General features: G+C 39.7%; 1 protein-coding gene and 1 long non-coding RNA gene across 6 annotated transcripts in view; one reads left to right on the forward strand and one right to left on the reverse strand.

Moving 5' to 3' along the window:
* ANKRD55 (ankyrin repeat domain 55) overlaps positions 1-19285 on the forward strand; it is a 110191-nt gene that overhangs the window by 10243 nt on the left and 80663 nt on the right. The gene's annotated exons all lie outside the window — the stretch shown is intronic.
* Positions 1513-14028, reverse strand: LOC133233566 (uncharacterized). Its single transcript, XR_009731757.1, has 2 exons — positions 13814-14028; positions 1513-1889 (listed from the first exon to the last, which is right to left on the reverse strand). It is a non-coding gene; the product is annotated as an uncharacterized LOC133233566 (long non-coding RNA).

Here is a 19285-nt window from a genome sequence, read left to right on the forward strand (position 1 = left end):
TATGACAAAAACAAAGTTGCGATTTTAACTCTAGTTTCTGACCCTCAAGCCCTCTTCACTCTCTTACTTGCCATGAAGTTATACTCTCTGCATTCTTATAACGCACCCCATCAACCCCTTCATGACTCTTAGTACGAAGGAAAATAAAGGTGATGGTGGCTAAATTTGCTCAAGTTTCCCCAGGGCTGGGCTTTCATTTGAAATGAGCTCTGCACAGTGAGTTCAGCTTAGTGACAGGTTGACGTCCTCCATGGTAAGACTGGATCCATGGCAATCTGCCCTTAGAGCAAAGAAAGATACCAGCCTCCTAGGACGAGGAGGCTGAAAGGGGAGAATTACCCTGGAATATGAGCTGTGGAACTCATGTGATAAGAATTGGGAATTTGCAAGGTCAGGGCTTGGCTTGCATCACAGAAACTTTTGAAATCAGGTTCTTTATCATTTTCCTACTCAATATGTTGATTCTGTGCAAAACAGGTTAACATTTCTCCAAGACATAGTTCAGTAAACCCTCATCCTATAATCAAGGTCACAGACAGCAGTTGATAAAGAGGAAAAATAATTATTTTAACCTTGACATCTTAAGCTTTGATCCTGGGTGACCCTGAGATCATTTCTCTGTTCTCTAATTCACAACAGTAAATCAGAACACAATCTGGTGTTTGTTTTAAAAAAAACAACTCCCCAAACAACTTTGGGGAACAAAGAGCCTTATTTTTTTAAGAACCGTGAGATGTATATCTGAAATTCATACTTGAAAGTGAAAGTGAAGTCAGTCAATCGTGTCCAACTCTTTTCGACCCCATGGACTGTAGCCTATCAGGCTCCTCCATCCATGGGATTTTCCAGGCAAGAGTGCTGCAGTGGATTGCCATTTCCTCCTCCAGGGGATCTTCCCGACCCAGGAATCAAACCGGGGTCTCCCGCATTGCAGGCAGACGCTTTACCGTCTGAGCCACCAGGGAAGTGCTATTCAAAAATGATGTCCTAGAGTTTTGGCAGCAAGTCGGCTGACTCAGCATGACCACTATGGAGAGGCCTAGAGGTGGGCTTAGACGTGTCTACTTTCAGGCGGTCACTGCCAAAACCAGTTGAAGAAAGGATCCTGGAAGTGTTTTGTCTTAGAATAGCAGTCACTTGTAGAACTGAAAGAAACTCAATGAACGTATAATTCTATGTGAAAACAGAAACAGAAGGATTAGCTATGGTGCAGTAGAGTGAACTGTAATGGCCACTGGGGTCAAACCAAACAGTTCAAATCCCAGTGTTGCCACTCTTGTTACCGACCCTTTCCTGTCAGGCTCCAGCAAGGGTCCTTCTGACCAGTGCCATTGGAGCCAACAGAATGGGACTAACTTTAGTTCAGAAGTAAAGGAGAATTTTATTCTTTGATCAAAGAATGGAGAGGTGCAAGCTCAGGCTCTAGAGCAGCAGTCCCAACATTTTTGGCGCCAGGGACCAATGTCACAGAAGACAGTTTTTCCACCCACAGGAGACAGGGGACAGTTTGGGGATGATTCAAGGGCATTACATTTATTGTGCACTTTATTTCTATTATCATTAATCAGCTCCACCTCGAATCATCAGGCATTAGATTCCAGAGGTTGGGGACCCCTGCTCTGGAGGACATGTTCTCCCCACAGGCCATAGGCAGGGCTGCTTTATAGGGATCTCAGCAGCAGGCAGCGGGCAGAGCTCTCACAGGGGAGCCACACAGCTGCGTGGCTCAGGCTCCAGATCACAGTGCCGGGAGTGTCTCTCTGCACAGGGCCCACTGCTGCCATCTTGAATTGAGCTGTTGTGCTCAGGGGCGGGAGGAAGAACTCTGAAGTGCCAAGTACCAGTATGAGGCCTCTGTGCAAGGCCCACTGTGATCAAGTGAAAACAGACTAAGCACAAAGGAAAAATAAAAACAGTTAGACTTTATTACCCAAATTCTATCCTTCTGTAAATTGGTAATGGGCACGGCTGCTGCTGCTGCTTACCGCATGACCTAGCGGCTTAACATCTCTATATCTCACTTTCCTACTTGTAGATTAAAATAGTGCTACCACAAAGGACTGTTTATAGAGACGGGATTAATGAGTACATGCAAGGCTCCTGCAACCACTGCTGGCCCATAGTAATCACTCAGCAACTGCTAGAAGTGGTTATAGGGTTGTTATAAAGATGGTTATAACAATCTTCAGAGCATGGTTATAAAGATTTAATGGCATAGTACATACAAAGCACTTGGAGCCATGCCTGGTCCAGAGTAATCATTTAGTGAATGCTAGTGATTCTTACAAATGATCTCCCTAAGGTCACATGGACAACTGGTCTTCCCTGTTCAAGAGACCATCCATCAGTCAAGTTATCTTCCCCTCTATAATGAAGTCATAGCCTAGTACTCCTTTCTAAAAACTATTTTTAAATTTTTATACAATTTTAAAGGTTAATTTCCATGGTGGCTCAGACAGTAAAGAATCTGCCTGCAATGCAGGAGACCTGTGTTCAAACCCTGAGTCAAGAAGATGTGCTGGAGAAGGGAATGGCTACCCACTCCAATATTCTTGCCTGGAGAATTCCGTGAACAGAGGAGCCTTACGTGCTATAGTTCACGGAGTCACAAAGAGTCGGACGTGACTGAAAAACTAACACACAATTATTACAAAATATTGGCAATATTCCCCATGTTGTATAGTACATCCTTGAGCCTGCTGCTGCTGCTGCTGCTAAGTTGCTTCAGTCATGTCCGACCCTGTGCGACCCCATAGACGGCAGCCCACCAGGCTCCCCCGTCCCTGGGATTCTCCAGGCAAGAACACTGGAGTGGGTTGCCATTTCCTTCTCCAATGCATGAAAGTGAAAAGTGAAAGTGAAGTCGCTCAGTCGTGTCTGACTCAGTGACCCGATGGACTGCAGCCCACCAGGCTCCTCCGTCCATGGGATTTTCCAGGCAAGAGTACTGGAGTGGGGTGCCATTGCCTTCTCCATCCTTGAGCCTATCATATATGTAATAGTTTGTACCTCCGACTCCCCTATTTCTCCTGCCTCACACTGGTAACCACTGGTTTGCTCTCTGTATCTACGAGTCTGCTGCTTTTTCATTATACTCACTAGTTTGTTGTGTCTTTTAGATCCCACGCGTAAATGATATCGTACACGATTTGTCTTTCTCTGTCTGACTTATTTCATTTAGCCTAATGCCCTCCAAGTCCATCCATGTTGCCACAAGTGGCAAAATTTCATTCCTTTTTGTGGCTGAGTAGTATTCCATTGAATGTATACACCACATCTTTTTATCCATTCATTTGTTGATGGATACTTAGATTGCTTTCAGGTCTTCGAAATCGTAAATAATGCTGCTATGACTATTTCAGTACATGTATCTTTTTGAATTAGTGTTTTTGTTATATTTGAATATAAACTCAGGAGTGGGATTCCTGGATCGTATGGCTCTGTTTTTAGTTTTTTGAGAAACTTCCATATTGTTTTCCACAGTGGCTGCACCAATTTACATTCCCACCAACAGTGTAGGAGGGTTCCCTTTTCTCTACATCCCTGACAACATTTGTTACTTGTGTGCTTTTTGATGATGGCCATTGTGATGGGTGTGAAGTGATACCTCACTGTGGTTCTAGTTTGGATTTCTCTGATGATTAATGATACTGAATATCTTTTCTTTTGTGTGTGTATGTGTGTGATTGCTTTTATAAACAAATTTTAGGCTGGAATAAGGGGCTCCTCGTTCATCATGTTGGCAATTGTCCTCACTCCGATAGGCTCTTGAAGTGTGCCTCCCTTAACATCTGGTTGATGTGGGAGTAATGATCTTGGCATAGTGCATCCATCTCATATAAGGACTGAGGGGTACTCATGCTCGGCTCAACAATGACCTGGTTTAAGCTGGACACAACTGAGCGACTTCCCTTTCACTTTTCACTTTGATGCATTGGAGAAGGAAATGGCAACCCACTCCAGTGTTCTTGCCTGGAGAATCCCAAGGACGGGGGAGCCTGGTGGGCTTCCATCTCTGCGGTCGCACAGAGTTGGACATGACTGAAGCGACTGTACTCACTCACTCAAGCTGCTTTCTGGACCAATTATTCTGTCTGGGGAACTAACACTGCTGCTCCTGTTACTGGCACCGCTTGAATATGCACACACTTTGGTTTTTCTTAGTTGGCCTTCCTTTTGTTTTTCATTGCATACTGAGATTCCTGGAAGATAGTTTCTCTTACACTTTTTGGGCTGGAGAGAATGGTGATTATCTTCTTTATTATCATTCCTTTTTCTTTCCTCCTTATTGTGCACTGACTATGTTCCTAATTCCAATAGCATGTTGGTAATTGGGCCCTACATTCCTATTTAGGATAAGAGAATGCATTAGTACTAACTGAAGTGGCCCTGGCAACATTGGTTGAAGAAGCAAAATGGGATGGTGAGGACCAGAGATGGGCCAGTACAGGCCGAAGTGACTCTGAAAAACCGTCCTGGCATGGCAGACTTCCTTTAATCCTGGCCCAGAATTACAGAAACCTTCATGTACCTTCATGCATCTTTTCATGTACTTGTTGGCCATCTGCATTTCTTCTTTGGAAAAATGTCTACTCAGTTCTTCAGCCCATTTTTTAACCAGGTTTTTTTTTTTTTTTTTGACATTGAATTGTATGAAATGTTATATATGTTTATATATGTTGGATACAAATCCCTCCTCAGTCATGTCATTTTCAAATATTTTCTCCCATTCAGTAGGTTGCCTTCACTTTGTTGATGGTTTCCTTTGCTGTGGAAAAGCTTTTAAGTTTAATTAGGTCCCATTTGTTTAATTTTTGCTCTTATTTCCTTTACTTTAGGAGACAGACCCAAAAAATTATTGCTGCGATTTATGCAAAGAGTGTTCTGCCTATATTTTCTGCTAGAAATTTTATAGTATCCGGTCTTACATTCAGATCTTTAATTCACTTTGAGGGTTTTTTGTTTGTTTGTTGTTTTTTGTATATGGTGTTAGAGAAAGTTCCAATTTCACTATTTTACATGTATTTGTCCAGTTTTCCCAGCACCACTTATTGAAGACTGTCTTTTCCCCAATGTATTTTCTTTCCTCCTTTGTCATGGATTAACTGACTGAAAGTGAGTGGGTTTATTTCTGGGCTTTCTATTCTATTCCAGTGGTCTAAGAGTCTATGTTTGATAGCACCCCTTTTTACTTGGAAATTGGAAAAGGCAGAATTTGCCTAGCAGGAAAACCACATCAGAGGGAAAATAATTCACCAGGAAAGCTCACAGGTCTTGGAGTACTTCTACTTTCCCTTTCCTCTTTTAATGGGATTCTATCTTCTCAATCTAAGACTTGCCTTTTAGACATAACTCATTCCATTGCTTACAAGCCGGTCTATGTGTGAGCTTCTACTTTCCATGCTGGTGACAGGCAGGTTTCTAGACTTTCTATGTTGTTCTAGGGACTGATCTAGTCTTAAAGCATAATCTTACTTTTTAAACTATTACAGTTTCATAACATTTCTTTATTTGATAAGAAGAATCCTCCCTCAATACTTTTTTCAAAAAATTTTGTTGGTTTTTTACAATTTGATGAGGGTGGTTCCTCTTTTTGCTTGTTTCTTCTTTTGGTATAATAATACATTCACATGATTTCAAGGTATAAAACAATATATAGCGAAAAATCTCCCCTCACACCAACCCCTCCAGCCATCCAGATGCCCTACTGGAAGCAAAACATTGTAAGCAGTTTCTTATGCATCCTGACAGAGAGATTCTGTAAGGTGAGCAAATACTTAAGTATATTGTTTTTTCCCTTCTTTAAAATACAACGTTATCCATTTGTTTTCACAAATGAAAGTTAATATCATTTTTCTGCACCTGCCCCCCACAAAGAACTGTTGGAACTTTTATTGAAATGACATTAAACTTAAAAATGGATCTGTGTAAAAATTAAAATTGGTTATGCTATTTAGATCACCTGTCTGGAAGCATGGCACGTATCTTCATGAATCCAACTCTTTTCTTAGTTCTGTAGTTTTCCTTATTTAGATTCTGAATATTTATTAATGGGCATTTTATATTTTCATTTTAATGAGTTATTTTCAATGAAAGGAGTTAGTTTCCTCATATTTAATAGAGGAGAACTATTTAGTTTCATATTTATTTTAAAATCTGGCTAACATTAATTCTAAACATGATGAAACCAGATTGACTGGTTTCAAATCCTGCTCTGACATTTAATAGTGGTACAACTTTGGGGAAATTATTAAATTTCTCTCTGCTTCAGTACTCTCATCTGTTAACAGGGGTAAAGATACTACCTACATCATAAAGTTGTTGAAACAAATAATAACTTAATTTAAAGGAAGCTGTTAGGACAGTGCACAGAACATGAGTCATCTTTAAAAGTTAGCCTTGATTAAATTCTGATAATTGTCTTCTTTCTTTATGACTGTCATCTCATTTCTTTTTGTTTCATATATTACTGAGTTTTCCAGGTGGCTCAGTGGTAAAGAATCCACCTGCCAATGCAGGAGATGTGAGTTTGATCCCTGGAGAAGGAAATAGCAACCCACTCCAATATTTTTGCCTGAGAAGTCTCATGGACAGAGCTTGGCAACCTATTGTTCATGGGGTCACAAAAGAATCAGACACAACTGAGAAACTGAATAACAACATTACTGCATTAGATAAAGCTTGTCTTCTTTCTTTCTCTATTGTTTCACTATTAGGGGTGATGTTTGTAATTGGTTAGAAATAGATGTAATCATATTGAGAATGAAATCTTTTATTCCTAGTTATTAAGCAGTTTTAAAGAAGATATCAAATTTTATTAAATGCCTTTCTATATTTATGTAATCCTGTATTTCCCCTTTGTTATACTGATGTGATATAACTTATTAATAGGCACTGGAAAACTTAAAACATCTATATTCTAGAATAAACTCTGTCCAGTCATGTTGTATTATTCTTTCAACATCCAACTGAATCTAATCTGACAGAATTTAATTTAAACCCTAGAATTCAGAATTTACAAATTGGGTCCACATAGGTGCCTGTATACATGTGTCTTGAGCAGTGTATATTAGCCTTAGAAAATAAATTAGAAAAATTTCACTCTTTCTGAGTTTCAGTATGTTATTTGTTCCCTGGTCATATGACATTTATCTTAATGTTTTAAAAGAATTCGCTAATCCCCATTTTAGAATCTTTATGCTATTATCACTAATGTCAATTCTCTCTCTCTCGGGTGTAGAAGCAGCTCTTTGTAGATGCATTACCGATTTTCAGTTAATGTGTAGATTTTATTTAAGTATAAACTCCAGCACAATAATGCCTGTCAAGGAGCTACATAGCTTGTGAACAGTTTGGTATAGGCTGCTGTGAGTAAGAGAGAATGGCATGTGGAATATTGTCCAGCGCCAGGGAAGATCATGAGTTCACTGAAACACGTGAAGGTTTGCCTCCTGAGCCAACAGGCAGTGACAGACAATAGTGCACATTGGTCAGAGGGTCCAGTCTCAGGCCTGACAGCCTGCAGGCTTATCTGAGCTTCACTGCTCACTACTACCTGTGTGACTTTGGGGAAGTTACTTTCCTGCTTGGTGCCTCAGTTTCCTCATCCATAAAATGGGAATCATTCTCATAAGTGAAAGTGAAAATCTCTCAGTTGTGTCTGACTCTTTGCTACCCCATGGACTATACAGTCCATGGAATTCTCTAGGCCAGAATACTGGAATGGGTAGCCTTTCCCTTCTCCAGGGGATCTTCCCAACCCAGGGATCAAACCCAGGTCTCTCGCATTGCAGGTGACCCATGCAGCTGGGCCACAAAGCATTAAATGAGTCGATTTCTACAAAAGGCTTAGCACAGAGCCTGGTAATAATAAGCATGGTATAATCATTGACCATCATTATGATTGCTCTTCAGACAGTGACAGAGGCCCCTTGGGGACAGGCAAATAACAGTGGATGCTTTCACAGTTGCTGGGGACATTGTTGTGCCATGGAAGTGATTGTATCAATGTTTTTGCTAACTTTAGGATTGTTCTGAGTTTAATTCCTTCAAATAGGCTAGCAAAAATTCTAGAACTCAAAACCGTACAGGAAACACTAAACAAGCTAAGAACCTTGACTATAGGCAGACAAGACTATATGAGGTGCACTTGGCCACTTTTCCACATTCATGCGTGTACCACTGCAGAGAAATGGTTCTTGGATCCCTGCGTTCCAGGCTTCAGTTCCAATGAGTGGGCTGTAGGAGGCGCCTCCTCCAAGGTGTTAACTATGTGTTAACTAGATGTAAGGTTGCCCTTACAAACAAGTGAGGAAAAGGAGAATTATCTGATATTGGGGGGAAAGGGTAATTATGGCACACAAAAATAAAGTTTAAAAGTTCCATATGTAAAAATAAATAAATTTTTTAAAACTTAAAAAAATATAAAACACTTGAGGATTAAAAAAAAGGTTTCATATGAATTATACTTAAATGTTAACAGAGGGTTTCCCTGATAGCTCAGTTGGTATAGAATCCGCCTGCAATGCAGGAGAGCCCGGTTTGATTCCTGGATCAGGAAGATCTGCTGGAGAAGGGATATGTTACCCACTCCAGTTTTCTGGGGCTTCGCTTGTGGCTCAGCTGATAAAGAATCTGCCTGCAATGTGGGATACCTGGGCTTGATCCCTGGGTTGGGGAGATCCCCTGGAGAAGGGAAAGGCTACCTACTCCAATATTCTGGCCTAGAAAATTCCATGGACTGTATAGTCCATGGGATCGCAAAGAGTCAGACACGACTGAATGTTAACACTTCAGTACAAGGTTCCGTGGGTTATGACCTTTCTAATTATAAAAACAATGAATCATCAATGCAATATCCATAGGTTTTGACAATGTATTTTTCAAAACCCAACAAAACAAACTGAAGACTTAAGTGGCAAACAGGGAAAAGTAACTGCAGCCTAGATAACAGATGAAGAGTTAATATCCTTACTGAAAACAGAGCTCTTTCAAATCAATCAGATAAAGACAAATGCCTTAAAATAATACATAAAGGACACCTATGAGTAATTCATGCAATGGCCATAAATATATGAAAAACTTCTCTCTCAGGAACAGTAAAAGAAATGACCTTTGGAAATTATGTACTCGTTTCCTTCTTTCAGACCTGCATTGAAAAAAAAGAAAATAAAATAATGCAGTGTCAAGAATGAGGCGAGGGCTTCCCTGGTGGTCCAGAGATTAAGAATCTTGCAATGCAGAGGATGCTGTTTCAATCCCTGCTGGTCCAGGAAGATCCCACATATTGCCGGGCCACTAAGCTCGAGTGCTTAAGCTACTGAGCCCACTTGCAGCAACCACTGAAGCCCACGCCCTAGAGTCTGTGCCCTGCAAAAAAGAAGCTCGGTGATGAAAAGCCCGCATACCACAACGAGAGAGTGGCCCGGATTCTCCACAGCTAAAGCACACATACAGAAATGAAGGCCCGTGCAGTTAAAAAAATAAATAGTGAAAAAAGAATGAAGTGAAATGTTTGCTGTCAGGCCCTGCTTGGGGAGGGTGAGTTGGGCCAACCTTTCAGGAGGGCAATTTGACAAAGAGTCAAAAATTCATTGCTTCATAAGTTCACTTCTAGAAATGTGTCCAAAGAAAATAATCAAAGATTCACAGAAAGACATATGTGCAAGAATGTAATAGTATTATTTGGAATAGCCACAGAATTAATAATTCCCTCCAAAAGTGAAAGGATTTAAATGTTTAATATTAAGAGAATAATTAAATCAATAGTGTTAAGTCCAATCAATGGAATTTTATGCCACATTTTACAAATAACATTTTCAAATCTTACCTTATGGCATAGGAAAATATTTACGATCCAATAATTAAATGTTTGGGCTTCCTAGGTAGCACTAGTGGTAAAAAAAAAAAAAATCTGCCAGCCAACACAGTTAACACAAGAGACACAGGTTCAATCCCTAGGTCAGGACGATCCCCTAAAATGGGAAATGGCACCCCACTCCAGCATTCTTGCCTGGGAAATTCCATGGGCAGAGAAGTCTGGTGGACTATGGTCCATGGGGCCACAAATAGTCAGACACGTCTGAGCGAGCAACTGAGCACACATTAAATGTTTAAAAAAGAGAAAACATCAAATGAAAAATCAGCATGATCTCTATTTTCTTTGTAAAATGTAACTCTGGCACTATGCTAAGGACTATTAGTCACTGGGTGTTACAATCTTAATATATCTCTATATCCTCAGATCAATAGAGATTATATTAATCATTCCCCAGAAATACACACAAGCCACCATACAGCAGCTTAAAAAGTTATCAACCCTTCTTCAGCTGTTAGGCCTGCCTCCAGTCTGATATGGGACCTGACAAGCCAGTCATTGCATCCTTTTAATATTACTCTTGATCTGGTCCCTTTTTGATTCTTTATTTTGTTGTTGTTGAGTTGTATGAACTGTTTGTTTATTTTGGAAATTAAACCCTTGCCAGTTGCATCATTTGCAAACATTTTCTCCCTTTCCATAGGTTGTGTTTTTGTTTTGTTTATGGTTTCCTTTGCTGTGGTGTCACTTTTTTTAGACTTCACAATACTCACAGCTAGATGGCACAGTTTGAATCAGCCTTAGGTAATCATATGCCCATAATATATGAGAGCTGAAGAAAGCTACTTATTTAGTTTAACTCTACCTGAAATGCTAGTGATATGCTTTATACAATTATTTAAAGGAGCAGAAGACTCTTTTCCTAATTCTATTTCTAAGGATTGGGAAGGATGAGACTTCATTTCCTATATCTACTTCTCTTCAATTTGTCGATTGGAAAATAATATGATAATTAAATCAATTTATCAATATATACAATATTGGAGAAGGGTATGGCAACCCACTCCAGTATACTTGCCTGGAGAATTCCAACAGAGGAGCCTGGCAGGCTAGAGTTCATGGAGTCACAAAGCGTCAGGCACAAGTGAGTGACTAACCCATAAACACAGACTCAGTGTATCCAGCACTTTCTATCTACTTCTACTATCTAATGTTCAAGATAATTTTTTCTGCAATAAGAGGAAAGCCATACTGACAATATTCTAGTGAGGTCACATGAAGGGTGATTATTCACCAGTTTGGGTTTTATTCTGTGCCTTTTATAAAGCGACAAGCCCAATATAGTGAGTGATTCTTGATTCCATTTCAACTACATTAAGGAATCCATGAGATTATTGTGAGGAGGGAGAAAGCAGAGTCCAGACAATGAAGACAGCCACAGGAGCCCAGATGACAGAAGGGAACTGTATCAGGGCTTCAGGAGCCATGGAATCTCAAGGACTGCAGAGAGATTGATTCAATCTCTAAACTTGGACCAATCACCCAAACTGCATTTGTTTTCTTAAAATATTTTCAGGCTATCAAGGCTCTTGGGGCAGTTTTACAAGTGACCACAGTGGAGGGCCAATAGGAGGATGCATTTTAAAGAACCCAAGGAAGACCCACTTCTCCAAATCCTTTTCAGCCTAATTGTCACTGTCCGTCAAGAGTAAGTGATTCATTATTTGGTTCTACACAGATGTGAGAAAGACACATAGAATCTCAATCACAGAGGGAACCTTAGAGCTCAACCTTCTAGTCAATACAGACATCTCCTCAAGTGCAACCCAAGATATGCTTGATAAGAACCTCCTTAGACATGGGTAGTGAGAAAGAACACATACAGCACAAGATAATCCTTTCCAATTATGAACAGCTCTAGTCATTAAAAGTCTTGATTTTGCCAATTTCTATCCACCATAACTAGCTCTGCCCTCTGGGCTTCCATGGTGGCTCAGCTGTTAAAGAATCCACCTGCAATGCCAGAGACCCTGGGTCAAGAAGATCCTATGGAGAAGGGAATGGCTATCCACCAGTATTCTTGACTGGAGAAGTTCATGGACAGAGGAACCTGGCAGGCTACAGTCCATGAGGTCACAAAGAGTCAGACACAACTCAGTGACTGGATCAACTTTCACTGGATCTGCAGAACACAAATCTAAACTCTCCTCTAGCTTTTCTGATGTTTGAAAACAGCTCTCTTGTCCAACTGAGTCTTCTCTTCCCCAAACTGAACAAACTCTGCTTCTTCACCTATTCCTCACCTTTCAAAGTCCCAGGTTAAAATGGCAAATTCCTGACATGAACATCTCCCATTTCTTGAAAGTAAGAGAGGTGAGTGGTGTCATACGTTTGATCCAGGCGAAAATGAGGAAGACTGAAAGTACAGTGGTCAAAGTAACATGTGGATTATTCAGTTTCCAAAAACCAGCTAGGCTAACACAATCCTTCATAAAAGTCATTTAAGACTTATACTTGCCTACTTACAAAGAACTTCTTGACACAACATTGTTGACGTAAGTGAGATTTACACAAGGCTCTAATGGGTGAGAAAGCCCATTGAACATGAAAACTATACCAATCAATCAATTCATTCATTGTACATACACTAAAGGTCCTCTGTGTTAAAAGTTGAGGTCTTTTTAAGAACTAGTATTATTAAAATGGGGTCTTCCCAAGTGGTGCTAGTGGTAAAGATCTCACCTGCCAATGCAAGAGACATAAGAGACCCAGGTTCAATCCTTAGGTTGGGAAGACTCCCCTGGAGAAGGAAATGGCAACCCACTGCATATTTTGCCTGGAGAACCCCATGGGCAGAGCGGCTTGGTAGGCTACAGTCCATGGGGTTGCAAAGAGTCGGACACGATTGGACTAATTGAGCACATTATTAAAACGAAGTTCCTTTTATGAAAATGCTTTCTAGATATTCATCATTACTGAAGTTCAACACAGACATGCTTCTTAGAACAGGAAATTCCATTTCCCAGCACTACTCCCCACCCCATGTCCAATAGAGATGCTAACTGTGGAATGGAATTCGCAGGTCAGAGGAATCACCCAGAGAAACACAGTGATTTTGAGATTCACAACATGTGTTGCATCACAAGTTTGGTTATGAAGAAAGGTCTGATTGTGGCCAGATATTTACCCTTGAGATAATATTGTTGCAAGACTTCCTTCCCACAGAATGAAATCCCTTCTTTTCCACTCCCACAGCAAGAAGGTTGCTTTGAATATCTTTTCTCAGCTGGTACATGCAGAAAGCTTGGAGCTATTTTTCTCTTTAAAATGTTAGAAAGAAACTCTTTTTTTGTACTCCCATATGACTGGCACTTTATAAAACACTCTTAAAACCTCAGCCAATACACCCTGAGGGACTAAAGGAGAAAACAGGCAAAATAGCAGTGTTTCAGCTGACAAAATCTCTACAGTCTGTTGAGCAAGACTCATGGGGAAAGAAGACAGAGGTTCCTATCCCTATCAAAGTAGCAATAGTGAGGGCTTCCTTGGTGGCTCAGTGATTAAGAATTCGCCTGCTAATGCAGGAGACATGAGTTTGATCCCTGGTCTGGGAAGGTCCCATGTGCTGTAGGGCAACTAAGCCTATGTGCCACAACTACTGAGCCCACACACCCTAGACCCTGTGCTCTGCAGCGAGAGAAGCCACCGCAAGGGGAAACACACGCACCCCAGCTAGAGAAAGCCCCTGCTCCCTGCAGCCAGAGAAAGCCTGCACAGCAGCAAAGACCCACCACAGTCAAATGAGTAAACACATACTTTTTAAAGTAGTAATAGTGATAGCACATGATTATCGACATAATTTGAATACTTTGTGCCAGGCATTGTTCTTTATGTGGATGAACCCATTTAGCTCCCCAAAACAACCCTGTGAAGTAAATACTGTTTTTACCCATTTGACAAGTGAAGAACGGGAATAAAAGAAGTTAAGTAACTCACCCAAGATCATACAGCTAGCAGGAAACTGGCAGTGCTAGGATTCAAAATCTGGAGGCTGGGTTCTTACTATTTTTCTATATCACTTCCATATCTGTATGCTGTGTGTCACATGAGGTATAAGATGAGTCACATGAAACTCATTTGAGTTCAATGCCAGCAACTGTATCAGTGACCTTAAACTTGTTCCTGCATGCCCAGAGTATTCCCAGCTGGCTTTTAATTCTATCCAGCAGAACTGGCACCATCCTGGCTCAGAGCCCAGGTCAAGGCCCAGAGAGACTCTTATCACCAGTGGGTGGCAATATTGTTACATGGAGCCATTGGGGTGTGATGAAGGCCTGACATCTTCCCTGAAAGTGGAAAGGCCTCACCACTTTATGGACAGATCACTCCAGGTAGCCCCCCAAAGACAATGTCTCAACTGTCCCCAAAGCACCTAGGACAATCCTCCAGGAGGATAGATGGGTCTGGATTATGAGAAGGCCCAGGAAACTATTCATTCAAATCATTTTTCCTCAGTCCTGCCATAATATGCCTGGTGTATCTCAATAATAAACGACACACTCCTTTTCCCATTAGAGCATGTCTTCCTCCTGCTTCCTTAGGAGCAGTGACTCTCCAATCTGTGTACCTGCAATTTCACTAACCTAGGGTAGATGTTAAGTAAATGGATGAATTAATAACTCTCAGTTCTTCAGATGCAATCAATTCCACTCTAAAAAAACAATCTAAGAAATAACTGTGGAAGCCTCTATAGTTGCCTAAAATGAAGCCTGACTTCACTGGTGACTCTAGGCTTGGTTTAGCCATCCAGGGATCTTCAGAATAGAATGAACCCAAGAAATCCTCCCAACGCCCTCTGGTCTGGACATTTGAAACTGCAGTACCTGATCTGTCTTTACATTGACCTTGTTCCACAAAACAGTCTCAATTTAAGCAGAACAAATGCCAAGCTGACCTTGGGGTAATTCCAACAAAGTAGGTTCAGTAACTGATGCCATCAAGGACTTTTCCAAGGAAGTCCACAAGAAACCAGGAACAGAGCCTTTATGTGAAAGAACCCACATTTGTGTAAAATCTGAGAAGCTTTGACTTTTTGTTTTTTCCCCCTAATCCAAAACATTTCTAGCAGACTGTCATATGTCTACAATCCTATTATTAAAAAGCTGGGCCCTTGAAATTCGGTAGATAATGTATGACACATGCAAAAAACTGTTACAAGGTTTTTAACCATGAAAAATGAGGGAAACAGATGACTTTTTTTTTTAATCTACCCTTTTAATTTTAAGTAAAAATTAATAAAATTTAAAATATTTTCCTATTTTTTAAAAAATTTGCTAGGGTATTTATAAAGGTTGGAATTTTTAAAATACATGTATGTCTTTCCTTTCTCAGCACTTTGTCAAATATCAAGGACTTGTTTTCTCACTCAGGCGGTCACTCAGGCCGTGTCTACCCTTCTAGTAGTAACACACTAATATAAATATAATATATTTATAATCTAATTAATATAAATATTAATATAAAGCTAGTAAGACTCTCTTCTCTCTCATCATTTAAAATTTGGTTTATTTTGATGATTATTAAAAATATCTAAGGGCTTCCCAGGTGGCTTGGGGGTTAAGAATCAACCTGCCAATACCTGCCAATTCAAGAGATGTGGGTTCGATCCCTGGCTCAGGAAGACCCACTGGAGAAGGAAATGGCAACCCAATCCAGTATTCTTGCCTGAAAAATCCCACAGACAGAGGAGACTGGAGGGCTACAGTCCATGGGATCTCAAAAGAATCAGACATGACTTAACGACTAAACAACAACAAAATGTATAAATTCATTGTGGAGAATTGGTAAAATATAGAAAGTACTGAATAATATGTAAGAAATTATCTCTATTTTTGATGCATAGTCTTCTTGTCTTATATTTTTCATTTATATACACATATACAGATAATTTTTTATAAATATATAATCTACATCTGTTCATGGTAGCTCAGTTGGTAAAGAATCTGCCTGCAGCGCAGAAGACCCGGGTTTGATCCCTGGGTCAGGAAGACCCCCTGGAGAAGGAAATGGTAGCTACTCCAGTATTCCTGCCTGGAAAATCCTATGGACAGAGGAACTTGGTGGGCTACAGTCCATGGGGTCACAAGGGTCAAACACGACTTAGCGACTAAACCACGTCTGTTCACATACTTCATTCTTTCTATTCTTTAATGTCTGTTTTCCATTTTCTCTATTTCAGTCTCTTTCCCTCTGTGAATTATAGAGTTTTTATTTATGCATCTATATATACGTCTATCTGTTTAACTCTCACACAGTTGGAGAGACAAAAGCCATTCAAATCATGCTCCTCCTCTAAAGTTAAATGGAAAAAAAGATAAACAGATGATAAATAGCTGATTGATAGATAAACAGACAAAAAAATAGATAGTAGATAACAAGAGGATAAAGAAAGAAGGAAAGAGAGAAGGAAGAATGTATGTATCGTTTGTTTATGTAGATCTTCTGCATATCTTAAATGGCTTTGTGACTTCTGAAAAGAATTTTTCTTGCCTCTATTTTAGATTCCATCAGGACCATCAGTTGTTCTTGTCATACTTGTTATTTCTAAATCACCCTTCCTCATATCTACAGAAATTCTTTGTACTATCTCAGGTTTAGGCATAATTATTTGCATTGACTGCAATTTAAATTGACTGTTTCTACACAATTTCCTTGGAAGTTCGTTCCTTTCCTATTTCCTAATCATTTTGTAATTTAGTACATTATCTTATGAGCCAGTGGTAAAGAATCCACCTGCCAAGCAGGAGATTCAGGAGGCACAGTTTCAATCCTTGGGTTGGGAAGATCCCTTGGAAGAGGAAATGGCAACCCACTCCAGTATTCTTGCCTAAAATATCCCATGGACAGAGGAGCCTGGTGGGCTGTAGTGTGTGAGGTCATAAGAGTTAGACATGACTGAGCACACACACATAGGACTAGAAGAAATTCTGAAATACATTCTGTTTTGCCTCACACATCTTCCCTTCCCCATACCTTGTGCATCTCTCTGTGTCTGAATTCCTTCTGAAACACACCCCCTTGGTGAACACCTAGCCAAGATAGACATCTTTAACAACAAAAGTTCACGACTACCTCTTGAGGTGACCCAGGACATTTTTACAGTGCTCTGACAATTAAAATACCCTCTGTCATTCTCACCATTGCTATTTCTAACTGCTGGAATTTCACAGGAAAGTTTAACCATAAACTTCTCTGCCTAAAAGCTCTTTGAAAAATAATTCTGTTTATAGTAGCATCAAGCAGAATAAAACACTTAGGAAAAAAAGTCAGGAAGGCAAAAGACTTACACATTGAAAACTATAAAACCCTGTTGAAAGAAATTAGACACCAATAAATGGAAACATGTCTTGTGTTTCATGGATTAAAAGACAATGTTGTTAAGATGTCAATACTACCCAGAGATTTACAGATTTGATGCAGTCCCTAACCAAATCCTGGTGATGTTTTTGTAGAAGTATAAAAATCCATCTTAAAATTCATGTGGAATTTCAAAGGACCCCAAATGACCAAAAAGAAAAAAAAAAACTTACAAAAGCAAAGCAAAGTTGGAGGTCTCACACCTCCTGATTTCAAACCATACTGTAAAGCTGCAGCAATCAAAACAGTATAGTACTGGCATGGAGACAGACATACGGATCCGTGGAATAGAACTGAGTCTAGAAATAATCTCATACATCTGCGATCAACTTAGGAGGCAACAGGAGTCAACACGGGTGCCAAGACCATTCAGTGGAGGGAAGAATTGTCTTTTCAACAAATAATTCAGAAACAACTGGACAGACAAGTGCAAAATGATGAAGTCAGACCCTTAACACCATCTACAACAAATACCTTAAAATGGATCAAAGACCTAAACATGAGACCTAAACCTATAAAACTCTTAGAAGAAAATGTAGAGGGAAAATTATATTGAATTTGGCAATAATTTCTCAGATGTAATAACAAAAGCACAGACAATGACAGACAGACAATTTGAACTACATTAAAGTTAAATGCTTTAATTAAGACACTGTCAACAGTGGTAAGGCAACCCACACAATAGGAGAAAATGTATATAAATTATATATCTGATAAGGAGTTAATATCAAGAACATAAAAAAGAATTTCTACAACTGAACAGAAAAAAAAAAAAACAATGAAAAATGGACAAAGGACTTAGATATTACTCCAGAGAAGATATACAAACACCAAAAAAACATGAAAAAAAAAAAGAAAAGATGCTCCGCATCACTAATCATAGGGAAATGCAAATCAAAACCACAAAACATTACTTCACACCCATCAGGCTAGCTATTATTAAAACAAACCAACACAAGAAGCAAAAAACAGGAAATAACAAGTGTTGGTAAAGACGAGGGAAACTGGAACCTTTGAGCACTGTTGGTAAGAATATAAACTGTAGGAGCCACATTGGAAAACAGTACGGTGTTTCCTTAAAAAAATTAAAAATAGAATTACCATGTAATCCTGCAATTTCACTTCTAAGTATATACTTGAAAGAATTGAAAGCAGAATCTAAAAAAATTATTTGTATACCAATGTTTGCAGCAGCATTACTCACAATAGCCAAAAGGTGGAAACAACCCAAGTGCCCACCAATAGATGAATGAATAAACAGAATGTGTTACATACACACAACAGATTATTCAGCCTTTAAAAAGAAGGAAATTCTGAGACATGCCACAATGTGAGTGAATCTCCAGGACATTCTGTTAAGTGAAATAAGCCAGTAACAAAAGGACAGACAATGTTGATTCCACTTAAATGAGATATCTAGATTGATCAAATTCATAGAGACAGAAAATGGAATGGTTTCCAGGAGACGGAGGGGAAGGAAGAGTGGAGAGTTTTTGTCTAATGAATACAGAATTTGAGTTTTGGAAGATTAAAAGAATTGTGGAGATGGATAGTGGTAATATACATCATCCTGATGAACTCTACACTTAATGTTAAAATGCAAACTTTATGTTATAAATATTTACCACAATTTTTTTACTTGAAAAAAATCCTCAAATAAATGAAGGCCACCAACATGGCCTCACAAAGGAATCTCACAGCCATCACCTTCTGCTGTTCATCCTATTACATAAAGTCCAGTCATCCTCAGGTCACTCTCCTCTGAATATCCTTCAGCTACCTGCCTATAACCCATTTAGTCCATGGGCCACAGACCTCGGCATGACAATGACCAGTTGGCTAAGAAGAGAAAAAGCCAAGACTTCCCTGGTGGTCCAGTGGTTAAGACTCTGTGCTCCCAATGAAGAGGGGCTGGGTTTGACCCCAGTCTAGGAACTAGGTCCCACATACCACAGAAAAGATCCCGCATGCAGCAACGAAGATTCTGAGTGCTACAAGTAAGGCTCAGCACGGTGAAAAAAAAGGAAAAAACCCATTAGCTCCTACACTTCT

The sequence above is a fragment of the Bos javanicus genome, chromosome 20 (assembly GCF_032452875.1).
Source record: "Bos javanicus breed banteng chromosome 20, ARS-OSU_banteng_1.0, whole genome shotgun sequence".
NCBI lineage: Eukaryota > Metazoa > Chordata > Mammalia > Artiodactyla > Bovidae > Bos > Bos javanicus.